The 25,623-nt window shown below is 40.1% G+C and overlaps 1 protein-coding gene across 3 annotated transcripts in view; it reads left to right on the top strand.

Annotated features, from left to right (window-relative positions):
• The first annotated feature begins 5,520 nt into the window (after window positions 1–5,520).
• Window positions 5,521–25,623, top strand: part of LOC136884911 (protein abrupt) — a 189,748-nt gene continuing 169,645 nt past the window's right edge. For all 3 annotated transcript variants that reach the window (XM_067157223.2, XM_067157221.2, XM_067157222.2), the window contains exon 1: window positions 5,521–5,755. The gene's annotated coding sequence lies outside the window, so the exon portion shown is untranslated. The remainder of the gene's footprint in view (window positions 5,756–25,623) is intronic.

Genomic DNA, 25,623 nt, shown 5'->3' on the forward strand with positions numbered 1-25,623 from the left:
ACTAATGTCATTCCACTTAGTCGAGCAGCTCGTCTCCTTTCTCCCAAATCTTCCCAGCCCAAACTTTGCAACATTTTCGTAACGCTACTCTTTTGTCGGAAATCGCCCAGAACAAATCGAGCTGCTTTTCTTTGGATTTTTTCCAGTTTTTGAATTTTCAAGTAATCCTGGTGAGGGTCCCATACTCTGAAACCATAACCTAGTTGGGGTCTTACCTGAGACATATGCCCTCTCCTTTACATCCTTACTACAACCCCTAAATACCCTCATAACCACGTGCAGAGATCTGTATCCTGTATTAACAATCATATTTAAGTGATTACTCCAATGAAGTTCTTTCCTTGAAGGGGGCGGGAAGGGTGTTACATCAAAATTGCAAAGAATAGAAAACAAAGCTACAAAACGATATGTTTCTAATGCTCTTTGAGGAAATTTAGACCGAGAGGTAAAGGTCCACAGTCTACCAACTTAAGTACGGTAATAATAGTTTTTTTGTTTTTGAGATTTTGATTCAATTCGAGGACTATATAATACAGCTTTCACCGAAGGAACTATAATTACACATGCATTACAATTAAATAGAAGTATTGCGTGATTATACAATTAAAGTAACAAGCGCTAGATAGAACTACAGGATCACATTGCCTGCGTGAGACTGCTAGACAGTGTTGCCAACCTAGTTTCATGCAGCTCACCTCCATTGGGGGTGTGCCTGAAAAGAGCTGCACCATCTCGGGGTGAGGAGACGAGTTTACTTTATCCAACATAGGCTAGAAAAAGCTAAATTAGAACTAGAAACAGTTAAAAAGTAAGCCAAATAATATTTATAGCACTGAAAGTGAAAGTGAACTCGTGTCCTCATCCTGAGGTGGTGCAGCTCTTTTCAGGCACACCCCCATTGGAGGTGAGCTGCATGTACCATTTCAACCACATACCAGCCCTCCTGCCATTCTTAAATTCCTGGCAATACCGGGAATCGAACCCGGGCCCCCAAGGACGGCAGCCAATAACACTAACCGTTACGCTACGGAGGCGGACATTTATAGCACTGCTCATCGGGTAGGTAATGGTTTTTTTCTGTTCAATTAGCAAAATACTATAACCGCAAACCATGGATATTTAATTAAGTTCACTGAGCTAGTCCTGAAAGGTGACGGTGGTGATTATTGTTTTAAGAATAAATTCAACTAGGCAACCATCCTCCATAAAATACTAATCACAGTTCACAGTGAAAAAAATGGAAGGGGTTCGACACTTTGAGAAATGAAGGTATCGGCCAAAGAAAGGCAAGAGCCGCGAAGGGCGTGAAAGACTCCCTTAGGCCTCGTGATCTAATACCGTCGGGGTCGAAAAAGAACAACAGTTGGCCAAAGGAGGTCTGATAGGACAGACGAAAGTGAGAAGTCTGGAGTGTTGTGGGGTCATGGGACGATAGTAAAACTGAAAGTATGAGAAGGGATGTCATAACATTACAACATAAGGACACGTCCCATGCTCCCGCTGGACCAGTAGTGAGGGCGTCATGTACCATGACCATAGCTAGTTTCACTGTTGCTACCACATCATACAGGTGAGAGGGTGGGGGGGGGGGGGGGAAGTGAGAGAGTTCATACTGGGGGGAATACAATGCCAAATCCCACGAGGCTTGTTGGATGAAATAAGTCAGATTTAGCGAGAAAAAAAGCTAAGTTGGCAACGCTGCTGTCAATTGACTAATGCGCACGGCAAGAGGGTGAAACATACCTGTGTCCTAGACTGCAAAAATATACCCCTCCACTACTTGCTGTGGCGCTGTACGAATCGGTAAGCCGCGACGAATGACATTTGATGCGTATTTCCGCTAAGTATTTTTTTATTAATAATTAAAGAAAAGGAAAGTATTATCTAATAAGATAACATAGTTTGTACAAGTAGCTTTTATTCCGCTTAATTGCAGACTGTTGTTGTGCACTTGATGCGGTCTTGTGCATCTTTCGCCACATGCATGTCCTCCCGCAGAGGGTCGGGTGAGCGCTTCTTCTTTGGTCGCCCTCGTCGTCCGCGGCGTAACTGATGCCCTTCTCGCAGTCGAAGAACCGTTTCTGCGCAGCACGTGGTCATACCATCGCAAACGATTCTCTCGCATTTTCTTAGGGATTGGGACCACACCAAATGCCATCCGAACATCCTCATTTCTGATGTGATCCAGTCTAGTGCGTCACATAGGCCAGCGAAGCATCTTCATCCCCATGACATGCAGCTGCTGTTCGTGTCTCCTTGTGACTGGCCAACTCTCGATCCATACAGTGCCACTGGTCTAATGATGGTTCTATAGATTTTGGATTTCAGATACGATAATATTATTTTTACTAATTCCTATCATTTCTAGTTTCAGGCTGCTAAAATGGAATAAAAATGTAATGTTTTCTCCAGAAAGTGGAGGGGGGGGGGCAACTACCCCCTCGCCCCCCACCCTAATCATTGCATATGTCTGTTGTCGGTAAACACCACATGTGACATCAGGGACATGCACACATCGTACGAGTGTCCAAAGGACTTTCATTTTCCGCTCATCAAATTCAGATTACAGTATTTCTGCGGTGTTTGAACCTGTGATCTTGGGATCCGGAGGCCGACACTCCACCACCGATCCACAGAGGGGATTATTATTATTATTATTTTTACAATTGGCTATACGTCGCACCGACACAGATAGGTCTTATGGAGACGATGGGACAGGAACGGCCTAGGAGTGAGAAGGAAGCGGCCGTAGCCGTGTGAAAATGGAAAACCATCTTCAGGGTTGCTGACAGTGGGATTCGAATTCACGATCTCCTGCATGCAAGCTCGAAGCTGCGCGCCCAACTCACTCGGTGTTGCACTTAAAATTCTGGATAACTCAAATCCTTGCCAACTTATCATCTGTCTAGTCATTCACCCAGATATTAAAACAGCTGTGAAAGACGAACGACCGGGCGAGTTGGCCGTGCGGTTAGGGGCGCGCAGCTATTAGCTTGCATCCGGGAGATAGTGGGTTCGAACCCCACTGTCGGCAGCTATGAGGATGGTTTTCTGTGGTTTCCCATTTTCACACCAGACAAATGCTGCGGCTGTACCTTAATAAAGGCCACGGCCGCTGAGGGGCATTAGCATTAGTGCACAAAGATTGACTAAGGAGTTGGCAGGATTTAGAAAGGAGAGAGAAGAGAGGTGTGAAGAGCTTTTACATTTTTGTGTAAAGAAGATGATGGGAGTAATCCCACAACGAGAACTGACCCATTTTGTGGACAAGTTAATTTTCTGAATTCAGATATTAAAGTGCGAATTAACTGAGGAAATCATATCGTAACATATATATGAGGTAATAGTAATAATGATGTAACTGATGCATTTTGAAAGCTATTTGCAGGCTACTTACAAAAGTATGAAAAGTAACTTAAATCCGTAATGGTAAAAAAAAAATCTTGTTAGTTGAAATGTAGATACCCCAATGCTGAGGCATAAAATGAGTCAGTTTTTAAGCCATCATTAAATCATGAAGAAATTCAATAGCACTATACTCTCCGTTTGCTATTATACCAACATGTGGTATCTTCCCATGCTATTAACACATCTCGTGGTTGCAGATAGCTATTAGGAGTTGTAAGTACAAGCATACATCTGTATGAGGAAAGCAAAGAGGAACTACGTCACTCCTCATTATGCCATCATCAGTTTTAAAGGTTCCCCGTAACTACATAACATTTGGTGGTGCTTTTTAAGGATCAACCAGGCTCTGGACTGAAGACTTAACAGACAGTAATGATGACTTCATTTCACCTCCCATGACCCTACCACAGGAGTAGTTCATACGTATAGCTTCATTCATAGAGTTTACTCCTAACTTAGCCTTTAACTATGACTAATACACAGTTCCATAGAAATTTACCAGGAATGGCAAATTAAAAAAAAAAGTAAGCTTCAAGCCTAAGCAAGTGCTAGAGTCCCATTTCCACTTGACTGGCCAAGAATTCCTTAGAGTTCTTAACGTACAGCAATGTAATTTTACAAAATCTTCAACTGTCCTATGTAACCTTCTATATTGCATAAGACAAACATGTCATACACCACATAATGGTACATTCACCCAAGCCAGAACATTGTTTATGCCATGTGTTGATTGTATAAAGAGATATATATTACATAACCCCTAAGAGGGTACACTAATACATTTGATGGCTGAGAACAAAAGTAACACTATCATATTTTTTAAGTACTATCTTTGGTAGTTCTGTTAGTACTCCCAGCAAATTCTCAAGGAGTCAATGATAACTTGAAATACTCAGGCATAAAAGACTTGTGGGTTTAACAAATTATTTCAATTGTGAAAGAACTACACAGCATATCACTTTACTGTCATCATTCCTGAAAAATTCTCAACAGAATAACAAAATGAACATTATGCTGTCATATGATGATACAAAGAAATAACTTCTCATGGTACAATCTATTCCTCCACGCCTGTTAAATCTTTTCTACATTCAGAAATAACTTACCTGTGTAATTAGCACCGAAGTTAAGATCCCAGAAGATCGTTGACGTAAGAAGATGTGCTATCGCATGTTACTGCCACTGAAATTTAAAACAAATTATTGCAATCAGGCCTATGTCTACAACGATCAAGTGTATGTTTTTAATTTAATTAGGCTAATTGAATCTCGCTGATAACTTAAAATTAATAATGTAATTTGAAATGTACCTACAAATCCTCATTTCAAGGAATGGTCAAGGATGGGGTATACAAATGAGAGTAATCACTGGTGACAATCTAAGATTAGTGTCAAGATCTCACCTGGGTTATCAGACTATAAAATTCCACCTCAGTTTTAATTTCTTTTTATGAAATCACAAATGAACAGGGGTGTGTACCTGTATGTAGGAACAGGACCAGTGTCACAACAAGAAATCACTTATAAAAATAGTATTTAGCAATGGAACTCTATTTTAAATTCTCCGCAAAAATCATTCAACATATTTTTATTCATAGTAAGAATTACAGAACTGTCAATAAAAATACGTGCAGCTGTGATCAGTTGGTGAGCACGGTTTTGGGACTCAGTAGTATTATGCATTTCAACAACATATTAGATTAGCTTCAGGTCTATAAAATGTAGACTGTTGTATATAAAATTATTACTTATACCTTTGAGACAGAGTACATACCAATAACAATGCATCATTCATTTAATCCAAAGGTTATTAATTCACATGTACTTTCAGCACGAACTCCACACACACAACAACCATCACCGACTGACGTAATTATGCACAGCCAACTGAATCCTCGTGCAGCTACTACCATCACCGGCCTGCACAAATGCGTTGATTCTTCGAAATGTCATTATGCATGCTTTATTCAGAACGCTTTCCGAATGTGGATTTAAGCTAGAGTTAAGTACATTAAAGGAAGAAATAAAATATAGTATTCGACAAATACATAGGAAATGTCGAATTAAATAGTGATCTTTCAAGACGGCCGGTGGAGAGATTCATGACATTTTGTTCATAAAGGCTGTGAGAAAAGCTTCAACTTTACGTTTTCCAGAGTGCAGCACAGGACTACATCAATAATAACGGAAAACATAAATCTCTTTTGGTTGCTTCGTTAAAAACATCACTTTTGTATAGTATTTATGTGTTATATTATTTTTAATGTGTATTAAACGTTGTGGTGAACTCTTTTACTTGAGATGCAAACGGACTAGTGGTGATTTTCCCCGTATTTTATCCTGAGAAGGTGAGTTATCCAGCGCAAGAAATATGCTGGTGTCCATTTATAACATGGGAATAATTTGCCGTAATCTGGAGTGTTACAGAGTATGAGAATATTTGTCTTCATGCGAGTTTTATGTACTTGTATTGTAATTAGAGTGTAAAACTCAAGTTTGTTAGCAAGCATGTCTTCCAGCGGCAAGTATTTTTCCTGATCTCGCTACTGAAGTTAGGTTATACTTGTCAATTTTCTTCATTGGATAGTCGAAATCCATTGTTCTAGTTATTGGATTAAAAATGCACTAGTAGCTATTTTTGATACATATTCAAGTCTGTATTTGATTATTTTGCTTTAGAAACATTCGGCACATAAAATAACAATGATTTATGTTTCCTAACAACTTAAATCTTGTCAGTAGCTTGTCCTATATTTCGTGTGGTCCACGCTCTGATTGCATTGACCGAGATTTGGCAAGAGGCTATGGAGAAGACGGGTGTATTTGCAATTTTGATCGTACATTAGTGTATAATGGTTCACGATTACTTCTGCTGAATAGCATTAATCATTGTGCCAAGTCAATAGATATCCCGTATGTTGCATAAATATAGTGTTTGTAAGGTGAGTGTGTTTTTACCAAGAAAAATATGTGTGCATGCCTTTTAAGGTTTTTGAGAAGATACGAAACGCTTTTTTTAAATTTATTTTTTTCTTTCTCTCTTTGCGACATCCATCAAAGATAGCCTATAGTTTGGCCTTTGTACAGTACAATGACTGTGTACCTTATTCATGTTATATGCTCATTGTTCTTAAATAGTTTTAGATAATTTTTTTGCCTTTTACTGAATCACTTGTATAATTATAAACTTACTTTAGCCTTAATTTCGCTACAACAAAAGCACTTTTATAGTTTTATGACTTTTTAAACATTCTTGTTTCTTGTTGGCTTATATGCATTACTGTAGTAAGTAGTGCCTCTAAGCTTTGTTTAGTTTTCTCATCTGAATCAGCCCTCTTTCTGGAATTAATTCGGTAGTAATAATAATTCTACCACATACTGAAAGTGATGTCCTAGGCTTTTTAAAAACTTATCCCATTTTGCCTCTAAAACTTAATCTTTTGAGAAAGCTGTTTAGAAAATAACTGGTGAATGGTCTTATTTTTTCTTACTTGTTATTTAATTTAAAATATTCTGTGTAGTGATGTACTAAGTATGAGGGGGTAGGCCTAAAGCATTTATTATATCTTCCTTGCTCAAATGAGTAGGTTCAGCTGTCTTACATAACCTATAATGCAGGCTTTAACTTGATTATTGTTTGGAGGAGCATTTGAAATGTAACTAACCTACCAGCTTCTGACCTTAAATAGTCCATTCTTGTTGGTCATAATATCAGTTACCTTTTTTAAGTTTATACACTTGTTGTTATAGGGGTTGAACATAGAGGTCATTTACCCTTTAAGGTTATATTAGGTTAGGCTAACAATGCATGATCTAGTCGTAACCATTCGTCCTTCCTTTATCTCTCCAGCTAAATCAAGGGAATGTATTATACGCGAACCTTTTCTTGAGCCCGATTTTTACGGGGTGAGGAGTAAGGAGGGAGCGCTGCCGGTTCCGGTTATACTGCCAACTGGATGGAAATGAAATCTGAATTGAATCGATAATATGATCGATCGGTATACATTTTCTAAACATTTATTATCTTACGCCAACAACTGTGTCACACATACATTATTTAACATTATATAACATTTCTCGATGTGAATCTTGTTTCTAGCATGAATTATATAGTTTGGCTTTGCTGTGTAAACAACAACAGTACTAGTTCATAAAGTGTACGCCAGATGTCGCATAGCAATGCATAAGCGATTCGTAGTTTGTGTTACAAAGATTGCCAATATGGATGTCGAAGATAACCAAGGTCTACCGATTCAGCACTAGGGAGCTCAGGGCTCAAGAAAAGGTTTGCGTATAGTACAAGGTCCTTCAGATTCAGGGAAAATATTGCCCATATCACAGTGTGGAAGGCCCTTTCTGCCAATGAGATTTTGAAAGGCATACATTTGATTTTATGTATTCATTTAAGAGATATTCGCTTGTATATACTCTCTGTGTATCTGACAGATGATATTGAGTACTTTTCATGGTTATAGAAATGGTAAGAGTTTCTGTTACAAGTACTGTATCTCCATGTATCTTGTACCATATTCTCATTGGATGTCGGCTGTCATTGGGGCAGTCTGGTTCTTGTTCTCAGCAACTCAGAAAAGAGTAGGGGTACTGAGCCCATACCATTCTCGTAAATTCCATATTCAAGATATTCTCCTTCCCCTACTTCTCCTTCCTTCAGTTTTACCATGTTTTTTCTTGATTTACACTGAAGTACTCCAACACCAGTAAAACTCCAGCCCTGGAGACAAGATTTTTCGACCGAGCTCGATAGCTGCAGTCGCTTAAGTGCGGCCAGTATCCAGTATTCGGGAGATAGTAGGTTCGAACCCCACTGTCGGCAGCCCTGAAAATGGTTTTCCGTGGTTTCCCATTTTCACACCAGGCAAATGCTGGGGCTGTACCTTAATTAAGGCCACGGCCGCTTCCTTCCCACTCCTAGCCCTTTCCTGTCCCATTGTCGCCGTAAGACCTATCTGTGTCGGTGCGACGTAAAACAACTAGCAAAAAAAAAAAAAAATTTTTTTTTCTAACGTTATAAGTAAGAGGAATTTAATGAAATCTTACTTGGAATCCATCTCAGAGGAGAGATGTGTTCATAACGATGTCCAGGAACCCTCCATCCCACCCCAAGAACTACATTTACTTTTAACCTAATCAAGAGTATTACACGCCATTTCCATTGCTGAAGTAGCTACTTGCATTCCTATTGGCCAACGTAAAGTGGCACATGATCTCATTCCTGTCTTTTATGATAATCATAATGCGTTACCAACCCCAGCACAATAAAAGTGTGCCTTTGCTTGTCCCTATATCACAGGTCTTGTCCAGGTCCTATCCTAATCATCTGCACGGCAATAACCAGTCCAGACCAGTGGTGTAACTATAATCACCACCACCTTTTTAAGCACCACTCACTCATTAGTTCCTAAGTAGAGAGGTTGGCAGCATTGAGCACCGCTTGACAACATCCTTCCCGAGAAGGCCGCGAGCTTGTAAATAAACGACAGTCGTTCCGCACAAGTGAAAGTCTTTTCTCCAGGGCTAAAGTATTGATCTATCGCCTGAACAAAGAGCTAGAGGTCATGCACAACATCAGAAAGAAGAAATTTGAGTATTTTGGCCATATCATTCGAAATGATAAATAGACTCCGTCAGCTTATCTTAAGGTAAAATTTAAGGAAGGGCCCATATCAGTATATCAAGAACTAAAATCATACAAAAATGATGTAAGTTAAAGCGATACCTGAAGTAGCTGAAAAAAGAGATCCTTCCGTTATGCTAATCAGGGACCCACCAATCCACCCCTAGAAATATAGTAATTATGTGTAATAAGTAAAACGGAGACTGTTTAAATGTGCTGAAAGCGGCCATTTAATGTTTTGTTATTGGCCGGCTGTGATGAAGGCAAGTTTGTTGTTTTCTCCAATAGACTCATAACATGTCTGATCTCAGAGCTGCCACATTTGGACGATAGAAGAGAAGTGCCAATTGTGAAATTGCAGACCAGTGGTCTTGTCATTCGTCGGGCTTAACCTAAGTTTATACTTCCCCTTAAGACAGCAATGACTGACTGAGTTGGCCGGGCGGTTAGGTGAGTGTAGCTGTGAGCTTGCATTCGGGAGACAGTGGATTCGAACCTCCCTGTCGGTAGCTCTGAAGATGGTTTCCCATTTTCACACCAGGCAAATGTTGAGGACCGGGTGAGTTGGCCGAGCGGTTAGGGGCGCGCAGCTGTGAGCTTGCATCCTGGAGATAGTAGGTTCAAATCTCACTGTCGGCAGCCCTAAAGATGGTTTTCCGTGGTTTCCCATTTTCATACCAGGCAAATGCTGGGGCTGTACCTTAAGGCCCCAGCTGCTTCCTTCCCATTCCTAGGCCTTTCCTATCCCATCGTTACCATAAGACCTATCCATGTCGGTGCGACGTAAAGCAAATAGAAAAAATGTTGGGGCTGTACTTTAATTAAAGCCACGGCTGCTGCTTCCTTCCCATTCGTCTTTTCCTATCCCATTGTCGCGGTAAGACCTATCTGTGTCGGTGCAACGTAAAGCAACTTGTAAAAATAAAAAATAGAAAAACAATAATTACCATCCCAGTTTAATGGGAATATTCTTTTGCACCTATAACTTACCAGGCTACAAGAAGACAGTAATGCTTTTGTTTCGTAGATCTAGAGAAGGTGTATGACAGAGTACCAAGGGAAAAGATATTAGCTGTAATGAGGGCTTATGGGATTGCAGTGAAAATTTGTTGCAGAATGAGTTCTTGATTCAAATTAGTTACAGGCGTTAGATAAGGCTGTAATCTTTCACCTTTGTTGTTCATTTCTTGAAAGGTATGAAATAGTGAGGAGGGGCTCAATTGTGTGGAAATATTGTAAGCAGTTTGGCCTATGCCGACCACTTAGTCTAAATGACAGATTGAACTGAAAGCCTACAATGTAGTAGTATCTTGGAGCCTTAAACCAGGGGCTCTGATATGAAAATTATCATTTCCAAGATTGAAGCGGTGTGTGTATTGAAGAAACCAAAGAGGATTGAATGTCATGTTGGGAATATACCTGTAATCTTCGGTGATATAGAGATATTGCTTTAGTATTAAAGCATGTTCTGTCCCCAAACTCGACCCCCTGTGGGTGGAGACGGTAGAACAAAACCCACGGTATCCCCTGTCTGTAGTAAGAGGCGACTAAAAGGGGCCGCAGGGGCTCTGAACTTAACAATAATCACCACCACCACCATCCCCAAACTCTGTCTGTAGGGAGGAAACTATGACGTGGTTAGAGGAATCTTTGTGTAATCTTTTTGGTGGTACGGTGTTGCTCTGAAGCTGTTTTCAGATTTAGAACAATTTTAATATTGTGATTCTGGTCTGCACTAGAATTTGACCTCAGTATGATTTCTTTGGCAGTGTGAACGTTTTCCATCACATTACAAGCAGGATCAAACTTGCTGAGCCCATCGTCCTGCTTCTTCTAACCAGACATAACTGTGACCTTTGTCATCCATCCTATTATGCAATATAGGTCGTTGTTATTGAGGATGTAGAAGACAATGATCTCAAAGTATACACAGAAACAAGGTAAAATTGTCTTTTCCATTAAGAATTATGGAGCATAATGCAGTTCGTGAACTTTTGTGTTCTTCATACTGAAGGAACTACTCGCAGGAAAGAACACACGGTTGAAAAGAGTAGTGAAGATGATGACGATGAGCCACCCAGGAAAGCAGTGAAACATCCATGTGAAGTTGTGGATCTACTAACCCACAGCATTGCTGTTATGAAGGATCTTGGGGAGATAAGAAACGTTGCATCAAGCATAAATTGTTCCTTTGTCTCAACAAGGGTCAAAACTTCTTTTATTCTATTCCGAAATATGTGATTTGTGTTTGGTTTGACACAAAGTTTTTAGGGATAAGTATCATTTTGGACCTGATATCCTCAGTTATGGACAACATTTAAAGGATTGTTGTTGCTGAACAATGTGAACTTGATCTTGTTGATATGTGTCCCAGAAAAGTCAAAAATTGTATTTCAGATTGATAAGAAAAAAATATAATTCAAAAACGTTTTTCTTAGCTGTAACCCAAGAGAGGTAACATAACTTTTCGTAACTCTAGTAAGAACATGGGGTGTCCTTGGATCCCCATCAGTTTCTTGTCTTCGGTGATACTGGAATGAAGGCGAAATCAAATTTTGCGGACTAAACGATAAGAGAGGTTTCAACAGAGGATAAAATACAATGTTTAAAGTATATAAAGTACTTCACTGTCACGCCAGCAAACAGATGCAATAACAGTTCCATTTGCCGTCATTTGAATTCTTATTGCAATTCTGTTTTGTTGTAAGTTACATTCAGATTCAGTAGGTGTGTGTTCTCCAGCATCAGTACAAGGTTCGCAAACAATGCCGAGTGTAACGTTAAGAGTTGCGTACCGTTGTTTTGACCGGAAATCAATAAAACATCAAACGCTTACTTAATACGCTATTTATTGTTATAATAATATTATGTAATACTATTTAAACACAGGCAAACACTTTTTACATACTAGTTATAGTAATGAGATTGCCTTTTGCTGATGAAATTGAAAATAAAAATTCAAGTTCTGTTTATGGAAAATGCTGTTAAAATGATGTTTAATATCATTTAACACACATATAGACAATGCTCCTTCTCCCTCTACTCAACAATGAATGATAATGGTGCATTTCCCGCATTATAAATAAGTCGCGTATGGTATTGTGAGCGGTTTGGTCTATGCCGATGACTTAGTCTAAATGACAGATTGAACTGAAAGCCTGCAATGTAGTATCTTGGAACTCTAAACCAGGGACTGTGATTATGATATGAAAATTAATATTTCCAAGATTGAAGCGATGGTTGAAGAGACCAAGACAGGTAACGTGAGGAGTCGCGTGTGACCGAAACAACCGGACAGCCAGCTTGTCTCTCACTGAGGGAGTGTAGAGGGATAACAGTGGTGTGACAGAAGTGGACTAGTTCATTGAGAGGTACTGAGGGGGAGGAAGTGTAATAAACAGTGTTCGCGGAAGGATTGATCAAAATAAACAGAAATGGTTAAAAAGATCTGGCGCGACCTCTGACAAGTTAAATGGCAGTTCTCAGTGACGGAGAATACTGGAGCTGTATGCAGAAACTTGTTCAGAGAACATGCGAATGAAGGTAGCCATCCAAATACAGACACAGTAGTAAGAGATTTCTCCTTGCGCTTCCGGCAGCATCCCATGTTACCACTCCCTGGTTGATTCTTAGTGGAAAAGACAACTTCACTTTTTTTCTGCTATGTATACTTTGACATCCTACTAGGAATCCATAAGTTGTACAACCAGAATTACCACTTGTAAAAAAAACCCCACTTTTTTGTGCGAATAGGAGGCAGCATAATATTTTCAAGGTCGAAGCAAATTGCTTCCAGATTTTCACCAAACTTCAATTTTGTTATGTGATAGGACTTCAGATTTTGGGTGTATGTTTCATCTTCTTTTTTTTTTAAATCCTCAAAATCTTGACTATCTATGTGAATGGAATTAACCTGGTGCAGTTAAATGCCACAGATGTTACACATGGTCAAGTGTCTGCACCTTGGTGCTTGGCCATTTGATGTGTAACTCTGACTTGAAAAAGGTGGATAGTCATTTAATGCTAAACTATATCTTAATGATTTTGGGATTGGTCTTTGAATTAATTTTCCAAGCAACAAAACAGACAGGAAAAATAATTCTAAGTGTTTCCACTCTTACCTACCAGATGAAGCAGTAAAATCAAAATATTTGGCTTTTGGTCAATCGATGCATGACACCATCCGAATATTAACAGAGAATATAAATTATTGTTTTTCCCAGATCACATGCATGTCAGTTGAAAATCTGAAAACACAATTAATGAGCCTTACGTGAAGCCAGTGTCCAGTATTCGGGAGATAGTAGGTTCGAACCCCACTGTTGGCAGCCCTGAAAATGGTTTTCCGTGGTTTCCCATTTTCACACCAGGCAAATGCTGGGGCTGTACCTTAATTAAGGCCACGGCCGCTTCCTTCCCACTCCCAGCCCTTCCCTGTCCCATCGTCGCCATAAGACCTATCTGTGTCGGCGCGACGTAAAGCAACTAGCAACCTTACTTGAAGCCCCTCTGCAAAAGAGTGAGTATAGTGATATATAATTTCGTGTGGCAATTTCTAGCCGAGTGCAGCCCTTGTAAGGCAGACCCACTAATGAGGGTGGGCGGCATCTGCCATGTGTAGGAGACTGCGTGTTATTGTAGTGGAGGGTAGTGTTATGTGTGAGGTGCAGTCGGGGCACGGTTTGTGAAATCGCTTGTTTGAACACACCGTAGAATGAAATCCATGTTCTGCGAAGTGTACTACAAGGAGTATAAGGCTGTAATGAGCTTGTTTCCAGGCTGTACTCATCATGGCATATCTACAGTAGAAGTCACTCCATGTCTCCTTTCTCTTCCATCGCCTCTTTTTCATCACCTTCATGGAGTTATCAGTAGATGGCAGAGAGATCTTCAGTAAGAAATGTTTCACTTGTCAGTTCATATATCAATCTTGAAGGGAGTGAATTAAGACACGCCTCAGAAAGCAAGCCTTTACCTTCTCTATAGTGCAGATTTCGTTCAGTGCCAGCTTAGGCCAGATGATTTCAATACCATATGTGAAAGTTGGCAATATTTTAGCATAGAACAATCAAGAAAACTATGCAACACCGTTTCCTGCCATCGATCCTCTCTGTTGAGCTTCGTACATTTTGACACCATCTTTCCTTTTTCATCTTAAGACTATTAGTAGTGGATTATATGTATGTGCGTAGAGACCAAACATTTACCTGTCCAAATCAAGTAACGATTTGGTCAAACTGTTTTGGCTTTGATGAGTGTTGTAGCCGTAAGGTTTCCATCAAGGTGGGAACCAAGTGGCCTAACACATGCGAGTCACGACAATTGCTGAGCTCAATACTGCTGTTAAACATGTTTCCATTCTACAGCTTGAGCTGTCCAGGAATTTCATGGACAATATCATTAGTTTTGTCAAGATGCTGTCCTTTTTGAAAGTGAAATAAATGGCTCTTTAACTTCAGTCTTCCATAACTTAATACAAACAGCGTCAGGCCAGCTGCTCTCATCGTAAGCTTTTCAAACTGAATTCACCTTTGCGACTGTGTGTGGTGACATTTTAGGTTCAAGAAGAAATATTGCCAACCTTTGGATAGAGCAATTGTTGAACTGACAAGAATCCTGAGCAAGATTTGGGAAAAGGAGAAGCTACCAGATGGATGGACATCAATATTGATACACCCACTTCACAAGAAAGGAGATAAGACAGATGTTGATAATTACAGGGGAATATCGCTACTACCAGAGACATATAAGATATTTTCAAAGGCACTGCTACATAGGGCAGAAAAACAATTGGAGACACAAATTGGTGAGTATCAAGGAGGTTTTACAAAGGGCAGATCATGTTCAGAACAGATCCTGAACCTAAAATTGATCATTGCATACCAGAAACAGAGAAACAATAATTTGTGCGTACATTTGTGGACTTTAAAAAGGCCTATGATTCTGTAGACAGGGAAACAATGATTCATATCCTAGAAGAAATGGGTCTGGATAGGAAGACAAGAGAACTCATTAAACAGGCAGTGACTGGCACAACATCCAAGGTCAAGTTCAGAGGGATTCTATCTCAATCTTTTGGGATTCAAGCAGGGGTCAGATAGGGAGATGGACTATCTCCCCTTCTATTCAATTGTTTCTTGACAAAGTGATTAGAGAGTGGCACCGCAAAAGCAAGGAACGGGTGGTATGCAAATTGGATGCAAGAACAGAGGAATTGGAGTTGACTGTTTAGCCTTTGCGGATGACATTGTGGTTCTGTCAGAGTCAATAGAGGAGGCACAGAATCAAATTGCCAAAGGAAGAAGCAAGTAAGGTAGGCGTACGGATCTTCTTCAAGAAGACAATACATGAGCGTCAAAACAGCACCGAGATGAATGACAGTTGAGAGAGAAAGGATTGAGAAAGTGGAGAAATTCAAGTATCTGGGGGGAGTGGATAGACAGTAACCTGTCAGAAAGAGAGGCACTGTTATCGAGAATCAACAAGATGAACTTTGCATATAAACTAACTATGAACTCTTACAATAAGAAGAAAATCTCGATCAATGCAAAACTCAGACGCTACCAGGCGGTGATCCGACCGGAGGCTTTATATGCAGTTGAAAGTTTGAACCTAATAAAAACAACAAGAAGTTGGAACAAGTGGAGAGGAAGATACTGGGACCTAAAGAACAGAGGATGGATCGTACTAAAGAAAGGAAACCAAGAATTATATCTCAACATGGAAAAGATCTCAGATAGCATCCGGAGGAGGAGAGCCATGTTCTTTGGACATATCTACAGAATGAACCTGGGAAGACTGACCAATCAGATTATAAGATTTTTTGAGATTAGGAAAACTAAGGTGTGCTGGTATCAGGAGGGGAACAAGGGCCTGGAAGAAATGGGAATGCAAGGAACAGAAATCAGCATTAGGGATGCTTACAAGTCAAGGATCAAGGCCACGAAAAGGTTTCAAGAAAAAGTTAGATCCCTCACCGAAGCGCCATGGACAGAAGAAAGGAGGAGATTGCAGAATGAAAGGATGAAAGAGTACTGGATGAGGATTTAAAGCCTAGAAACAGATGAAGCTGCATTAGAATTAACGTGGTCCATAGTCAGCCAAAACGGAAGGAGAAGTAGTGCCGGGCAATGATTACATCTCTCACCCATTGTCTTATATTGAAATGTCTTCACCTAGTTTTCTGTCTTGATGCAGTGTTCATCATACCGATGTCTTATTTTGACATGCATGTCTTTCATATCTTAAACTATGAACTTCCCATTAAGTTCTACTACGTTTCCTTGTATGTCCAATGGTGCTCATCACAAAAGCACTCGCAACTGGACTTCACAGGTTTTATAGTTCCATCCAAATTTTCATACAAGGTTCAGATTACATATATATGCTTCCTTATTTCTATATCAAAATTTGGCGGTACTGATGTATTTTGTTTTTATCCTTTTCTCCTTTCTGATGCTTTAATGTTGCCATTCGTTGTCCCTAGCATGGGACTAAAATGGCATCCCTATTACATCTTAGGGCACCATTTTAAGTTCTTTGTTGCTTACTCTTAGCAACCTTTGATGCATCTTATTTTATTTTTCTGTTTTCTCCTGACGAAGAAAGGCAAGGTTCCTTTTGAAATGCGTTGAGAGTGTTTATATAGTTCATTACACGGCATAAACCCAAAATATACATTACGAATAGTTACACGGGCCTTGAAAGTCTAAAATCTAAATCTTACCTTATTAAAGATGCTGGAACTGCCGTCCTTCCTGGGTTATACAGGCATTGTATCTGATAAGCACATTCTGGCTGACGTGAGTGAGTTCTGCCACTGTAATGTTTCTGATTTCATTCGTAATATTCTCTTTCTGTTTCTCTCTTGTGTGAGGATTTGTTCGATACTCTTTTCCCTGCAGTTCACCCCACAAGTAAAAATCGCACACTGTTAGCTCTGGAGAACAAGGGAAAAATACACCAGCACTGATCACTCTGTCTTCAAACTCTTCCATGATTGTAAGAAAGCATCTTCTGCTGTATGAGCAGGGCCTGGATCTTGTTAAAACCACTCATGCGATTCTTCTTCTTCCATTAACTGATGGAAGAACGGCGTCAAAATGTCAGCCTGGTACCTCTCTGCATTTACTGTCGTCTCAAAAAAATGGGCCTACTTATTCGTCTTGCGCTAACCACACACCAAACATCAATCTTCCTGCCATAATAAGGGACTTCATAAACACCATTAGGATTTTCAGCACCCCAGTAGCGAGAGTTATCACTGTTCACACGACCCTTAAGATGAAACCAGAACTTTTACATACGAAAATACAGTGTTGCATTGATAAACTGTCTCACCATGTTAACAGCTAAGATTCAGGCTGTTGACTCGTCCTTGTCAGGTCGAACACGTGCAGGCTGCTTGCAAGGTCAAGAACGCGCTTCCCATACTGCAGCTGCCGTTGCGCAGAGTGTGTTCGGTCTGGGATTACGTGAGAGACCCTATAGCTGCTCAGTAATTTTGCTTGCAAGAACTACATTTAAAAAAAGGATTAGTGGACTCCGGAGCAGCATTCGTTATTAATAGGTCAGATAACTCGGCTCGATATGCCTGTCGTAGGAGTCTTTTTGTTTTCCTTCCCATTTCAATGGTTTTATGAACATTTAATAAGAAGCCGCAGTTTGTAGTCAGAATTCATCAAATCTGAAATCATGCCGTCTATGTGGTAAAAATCTACCCATATATCCGCTTTTTAATCACTTCAGTTCTTGATCCAAAGCTTGGTATTGTGTCGTGCAAGGCAATGGTATTTTTAATCGCAGTTCTTCTATATAGAACGGTTGCCTTATGAACTCATAGTTTAGTTTTGTAGGAGCGTTTCTCGCCAGGCAGAGAATTTTTTAAAGATACGCCTACGTGGCCTCTCTTTCTAGTGTAGTTAGGTTATCCTTCGGTAGGTGTCTCCAGATAACGTCTAAGGCATATGCCGTGATGGGGTCTGTTTGTACGTAAACTTTTTCTCTTAGCAGCATGTAAGTTATTAGGAATGCTCTGCCATCTGCTGAATATATTTGGAAGCTGGGAAAGGTTGGAGAATCAAGAAGTATCTAGCAGGAAATTTTTTAAATTTTTAATAATATTTGTTCATGGCATCGACCTCTGCAGTTCTTTTGCTATTACTTTCTCCATGTGATAGGAACCTGCGTGTAAGTGTAATTGTGGAAGTGTAGAGTGTTGAGTGTGAGGAAAGGAACGTTAAGGACCACACAAATACCCAGTCCCTAGGCCAGGTATATTAATCATTTACAATTAAAAACCCCTGACCCAGCCGGGAATCGAACCCAGGCCGCCGGGTGACAGGCGGACGCGTTGCCCCGTACACCGCGGGGACGGACTAGCAGGGAATAGTATTCTTCTGTGATCAGAGGAAGTGTATACTCTCTGGCTTGACAGGTAGTAATCAAACATGGCTGCGTGCAATGACATGAAAATCACATATCAGAATATTAATGAAAGTGTAGCTGCTTAGCAACCCGTTAAGTACAGCCTGCAGTTGTTGATGTGATCCTTTAATGAATTGATTTTATGATTGCTCAAAGTTGGCTGAACTTAGAGACCTATCAATGTTTCATGATTCACCAGCGGTAATTCTGGAGAGAATTAAACAAAAATGAAGCAAATCAGCCCAGTAGAATGGCCGGATGTATTCGCCAAAGCTGTTTTTAGTAAACTCTTTTAATATATAGATTGAAATATTATTTGCTCAGTTGTTTCTGTATTATTATTAATTGTATTCACTCTGTTACAAGTTAAATGTAATGTGGATAATACACACTATTTTGGGGAAATATATATTTTCGGTCATTTTTGCACTCGTGAGTAATTTCTCGATTTGTAGGTAATTTTATAGGTCTTTTTTGGCATTTATTAGGTCATCAAAATTTGGGCCCTGGTAATGCCATGTATTTCTAAAAATCATTAAAGTGAAGAAATATCTACCTATTAATGTCTTGTTTTGCGTCCCACTAACTAAATTTTTTATGGTTTTTGGAGTTGTCGAGGTGCCAGAATTTAGTTCTGCAAGAGTTCTTTTGCTGGCCCCGTGGTGTAGGGGTAGCATGCCTGCCTCTTACCTGGAGGCCCCGGGTTCAATTCCCAGCCAGGTTGGGGATTTTTACCTGGACCGGAGGGATGGTTAGGTCCACTCAGCCTACGTGATTAGAATTGAGGGGCTACCTGACGGTGAGATAGCAGCACCGGTCTAGAAAGTCGAGAATAACGGCAGAGAGGATTCGTCGTGCTGAACGCGCCCCTTGTAATCTGCAGGCCTTCGGGCTCAGCAGCACTCACTTGGTAGGCCAAGGCCTTTCAAGGGCTGTAGTGCCATAGGGTTTGGGGTAAGAGTTATTTTACAAGTCACTAAATGTACTGGTACGAGGCTGTCGTATTTGAACATCTTCAAATACCATCGAACTGAGCCGGATCGAACCTGCCAGGTTGGGGTCAGAAGGCCAGCGTCTCAACTGTCTGAGCCACTCAGCCTGGCTATCTACCTATTATAAATCCTATACAAATAATTGAAGCATCGACTTATTTATCATCATTATAGATTCTCCACTCTACCAGACTGGGTATGGGAATGAACAAGCAGCCTCCATGAACTTTCTGACCGGGCGAGTTGGCCGTGCGCGTAGAGGCGCGCGGCTGTGAGCTTGCATCCGGAAGATAGTAGGTTCGAATCCCACTATCGGCAGCCCTGAAGATGGTTTTCCGTGGTTTCCCATTTTCACACCAGGCAAATGCTGGGGCTGTACCTTAATTAAGGCCACGGCCGCTTCCTTCCAACTCCTAGGCCTTTCCTATCCCATCGTCGCCATAAGACCTATCTGTGTCGGTGCGACATAAAGCCGCTAGCATGAACTTTCTGCTTCATCTAGCCACTCTTAAGACTGCTTCAAAATTTTCTTTTTTCATCTTTCTTTCAAAGTAGGCAAAGAAAGCCTAGTGTATTATCACTGATTCCATTTACATAATGTGGCTAAACCATTTGTCATAATTCTTCTAGAATACAGAGCACGCTCCTTTTTTTCCTTATTGGAGGTTGAATGAACACTAGAACTACCCTATTCTATTTACTTACATACATACATACATTCATTCATTATCATTATAGACCGTTATGCCTTTCAGCGTTCAGTCTGCAAGCCTGTGCGAATTTACTAAACGTCGCCACAATCCTTTATTTGGAACCAGTGCTGTGGCCTCATTTAGTTCTATACCTCTTATCTTTAAATTGTTAGAAACTGAGTGTAACTGTCGTCGTCTTTGTCTCCCTCTACTTCTCTTACCCTCCATAACAGAGTCCATTATTCTCCTATGTAACCTTTCCTTCTCCATTCGCCTCACATGACCCACCACTGAAGCCGGTTTATGCATACAGCTTCATGCATAAAGTTCATTCCTAAATTAGCCTTTATCTCCTTTTTTTTCTTTTATTACCCTCTTCCATTGTCCCCACCTGTTTGTACCAGCAATCCTTCTTGCTACTTTCATGTCTGTTACTTCTAACTTATGAATAAGATATCCGGAGTCCACCCAGCTTTCACTCCCGTAAAGCAAAGTTGGTCTGAAAACAGACCGATGTAAAGATAGTTCCATCTGTGAGCTGACTTGCTTCTTACAGAACACTGTCGATCGCAACTACAGGCTCACTGCATTAGCTCTACTACACCTTAATTCAATCTCACTTACCATACTACCATCCTGGGAGAACACGCAACCTAAATACTTGAAATTATATACCTGTTCCAGCTTTGTATCACCAATCTGACATTCAATTCTGTTGAATTTCTTGCTTACTGACATCAATTTAATCTTCGAAAGGCTAATTTTCATACCATACTCATTGCACCTATTTTCAAGTTCCAAGATATTTGACTGCAGGCTTTCGGCACAATTTGCCATTAAGACAAGTTGTCAGCATAGGCCAGACCGCTTACTACATTTTCACCTAACTGTCCCTCCGTGCCACTTTATACCTTTCAGCAGATGATCCATGTAAATTACGAACAGCAAAGGTGAAAGATTACAGCCTTGTCTAACCCCTGTAAGTACCCTGACCCGAGAACTCATTCTACCATCAATTCTCACTGCAGGCCAAATGTCAACATAATGCCTTTGATTGATTTTAATAATCTACCCTTAATTCCATAGTCCATTTACAATTTTCTTAAAATGTCATCCCCGTCTATTACCAAAGAATACAATCATTGATTAGTGTTCTTTTATGACATTTGTGATATATTTTATTTTAATTATGACACACATTAGATTTCCATTCAGAGTTGTTCAGAACTTTGGTGTTAGATGTGTAAAAAAATAATTAAAGAGATCCAAGAGACAATTGGTAGTGAGAGAAAAAACCGCTGAGGAAGGAGATAGTAAGGTTCTCAAAACATGTATGGTGTATGAGATGATAAAACATAATTAATTACACAACTCTCTAAGTATTGAAAGGCTGACTTGTAATTATCAAAGGTTATATTTATTGGAGTAGCTTTTGATATACCTTGTGATCGTTCGTAACCTCTATGTCATGTTAAACCTTCACTTTTCACCTGTCTTGGTACCAGATTTTCTGCGTTATGCTCTTTATGTTTTGCACTACTATGTAATAAGCACTGCTCGGGTTTTGGTACATTCGAAACTATTTCATTAAAAGAGGTGCCTAGAGTAGTGAATGTGATTTAAGACATTAAAATGAAGTGAGAGATCGAATTAGTTAATATTATATAGGTAAGAAAATTATTTTTTATATCTGGTACGTGAGAAATTTTACTGGCTCCTAGAGTCGTTTCTGCTTTGTTCAACCCTGCATGTTGTCAGCCAACAGAACACTTCCAACGTATTTGAGGTGCTGAAGCATTCCAGTTACATGCTGTCTACGTCTCGGTTTGACTGCTTCACTTCCTTTACTCATCACCAAACATCCGGTTTTGGTTTGACTAATTTTAAATGCTAACTTGTCAAATTATTTTTTTGTTCCAATCTCCTTATTAAATGAGATGCTTAGACTTGACTGAAATTGGCAATTGCTTGGTTTGTTAAAGAAATGAACAAACAAGTGGTGAATAAAATCTTGCATAAAAAAGTAGGCACGTGTAGGTGGACAGAAATACATGGCACATCACTGTGAGAAGAGAGAATATCAGAAAGAGGAGTGACATGAAAACACAACAGGACAAGGACAATCTCCACAACTTCATACAATATCATTCACTTAGATCGTCTTGGAAGCAGAAACAATTTCATTGGGAAGTAGCAAGGAAGGTACTTGTGTATGTTACAGTGCCAGTGTATGAAGATGTTTCCCCTTTCTGTTTTCATGTTTGCCCTTGTCTCTTCTTTCTGGTGCTTCCTTCCTCATCTGCCATGAAATGCCGCTACATCCAAGCTATCGATGCATTGTTAGTTCTCAATGCCACCAGAGGTACTAAGACCGGCCGAATGCTACACGGCCGGTTGGGTTTCGATTTGATGGCTTGTGTCGTGATCTGAATATAGATATCAGTGGTTGTCTTGAACAGACTTTTAGCATGGTACCTCCTGGTTAGTTCCGCGACAGGATATACATCGAGATCTATTCCGTGGACCCAAGGTGAACACAGATTCCTTCGTTTATCGGAGGTATTTCCAGGACTTCGTTCACATGTATCCGTCCGTGATACATATCTTCACGGATGACTAAAATTGGAGAAAATGTTGGATGCTCTTTTGTCGCTGATGATATGAGTGCAGAGATCTCGCGTCCTAGTGTACGTAGTGTGTATACTGCGGAGCTTTACGCCATCATAGAAGCTCTGCAGTTTGCTTTGGGTGACAAAAGAAACCATTTTCTTATGTGTACCGACTCTTTAAGTTCTCTGCATTCTATGGAAACCTGTTTCTCGTAACACTCACTGGTGCAGCAGATTCATGATCTTCTAGCCAGGTTAAGTGATGCTGGCACCAGAATCCCTTGGAAACCTGTTTCTCGTAACACTCACTGGTGCAGCAGATTCATGATCTTCTAGCCAGGTTAAGTGATGCTGGCACCAGAATCCCTTTCACGTGGCTTCCAAGCCACGTTGGGATTGCGGGACATGAACTTGCGGATGAAGCTGCAAAGGAAGCGGTACTTTTACCTCCAAGACCTATCAATATACCCTTTAAAGATATTTGTTCTCAGCTACGTCGAACCATCTTGGCATCCTGGGAATCGTAGTGGCTAGTTATCCGAAATCCCAAGAAGCTGAGAGCAATTAAGAAGACAACCACCGTGTGGCGGTCCTCTTTCCGGCCTTCATTGTGTAGGCTGGGGTTATGTCATGGATAATCTACGCTCTCTTATCTCCTAAAGAGAGAAGACCCCCTCCCCCCCAGTGTATTCTTTTGGTGCCAACTTCACCGTGGCCCACATCCTCATAGAGTGCGCCGATCTCTCGGCCTAAGACGGAGCCTCGGCCTGCAGGAAACACTCGAATGCATATTAGCTGATGACGCAACTACTGCTGATCTCCTCACCCGCTTTATATGCAGCACTGGATTAATCAAGGGTATTAAATTACAAGTGTACTGTTACTCAGGTAACGCACGTTCACTTTTGATTCGTTAGTAATTTTTTGGCCTAATTCAATAATTTTTTGTTTTAATTTGTTCCGAGTTTCCAAATTTCTTTATTAAAAAAATCATTTTGTTTTATTTTAAATTTCTATACCACTAATTTGTTTAGAGAGGATGATTACCTAGCTGTACTTCCTCTTAAAACAAAAAGCACCACCACCACCACCACCACCACCACCACCACCACCACCACCACCACCAATCTGTCACTGTGTTTACCTTAAGGGGAGTACAAAAGGTGATCTGGGTAAAAAAAAAAGTTGATTTATTTTATTTTATAGAAAATTGTTGTTTGGAGTTTCCTCTTTAATTTGATGTATGTTTCATTGAATTTAGATGACTAAGTATTTTAGATTTATTTTGAAACAATGTACTGCACAAGTAATTAGTTGCTTAACATTGCACCGACACAGATAGGTCTCATGGCGACGATGGGACAGGAAAGGCCTAGGAAGGGGAAGGAAGCGGCCCTGGCCTTAATTAAGGTACAGCCCCAGCATTTGCCAGGTGTGAAAATGGGAGACCACGGAAAACCATTTTCAGGGCTGCCGATAGTGGGGTTCGAACCTACTATCTCCCAAATACTGGATACTGGCCGCACTTAAGCGACTGCAGCTATCGAGCTCGGTGGAATGAAGTCTAACTATAATACACAAGCAAGCTTGCAAGAACTGGATAGAGAATAATTAGTCTCCAAGGCAGAAATTTTGGTAAAAAATGCAACGGACGCATCAAGATCCCTTAGATGGGGAAAGAGGCTGCATCTGAAGATAAAGATTACAGAGCTGGAGAATTAGTTTTCCTTTACTTCTGCTTTCAAGTGCGATTTCTGAAAAACTACTTTTTTTGGAAATGATTCCCATTTTCTAAGAAACCGCTTTAGCTAGAGCTCTAAAATTACCACTTCTTAACAGCAGTATTATGTGTATGTAGGTCTACAATGGTAGAGATAGCTCCCCTACTGTAATAATAAAAAAAATTATGTACATCTTTTAGACCTTCATTAGAATATTCATATCTTGATTCCTAACGAACATAGATCCAAGATTGTAGATCAGTGACTGTATAAGGTATGACTCCATATCCTGTCAAGGTTTCATTTTACTATCTTGGACAGTTCCTGAGAAAACGGGATATAAATCTGTTAAATTTAACATTATCAGCATAGGGCATTGATACCCACCTTAATGTGTATTCCTCTCTTTCTCTATGTAACTATTATAATATATTCTTAGATCTATAGCAGTAAACCGTGAAGAATAGAATTTTGTCCTAAAATAATTATTTTCTTTGTTTCGACCAGCTATTGACCACACTAGTTCAACCATTTACTGTCTTGAGCTGTAACACTCGGCCATTACTCCCGTATCTTTCTTCAGCGTGCCTCCTTCTGTTCTTTGGTCCAAGTCTCTGTAGACCTTCAAATTTCTTCTTTAAAGGGTCACATTGTAAGATGTCATCACCTACGATCCCCAGTTATTGTAAATCCTTTTCCATCTTCTGTGAACCAGCCCCCTTTAGTTTTCTTATTCAGAAAGTAGGCAAAGATTGGAGTGGATCTTTCTGGTCTCATTCGTGTTACGTGACAATAGAAAGAAATCCTTCTTTTCCTAATAGTGTCTGTTATTTTCTCCATATGCAGGTATAATTCATGATAGTGCCTTTGGCTATATTCCCTACTTTCCTTTACTGGACTCACGATCTTTCTTAGAATATTCCTCTCTTTGGCTTCTAGTTGTCCTGCCAGACCTTTCTTATTCATTGAGAGGCATTCTGCTGCATATAGAGCTTCAGGTCGAATTACTGTACAGTAATGTCTAAGTTTGGATTTGAAAGTCTTTGAGAGTTTGTTTTATATATATATATATATATATATATATATCTTTGGTGAGGTGGTAGGCCATTTCCATCGTGTTAATTCTTGATTTGAATGCCTC

Source organism: Anabrus simplex, chromosome 13, assembly GCF_040414725.1.
Source record: "Anabrus simplex isolate iqAnaSimp1 chromosome 13, ASM4041472v1, whole genome shotgun sequence".
Taxonomy (NCBI): domain Eukaryota; kingdom Metazoa; phylum Arthropoda; class Insecta; order Orthoptera; family Tettigoniidae; genus Anabrus; species Anabrus simplex.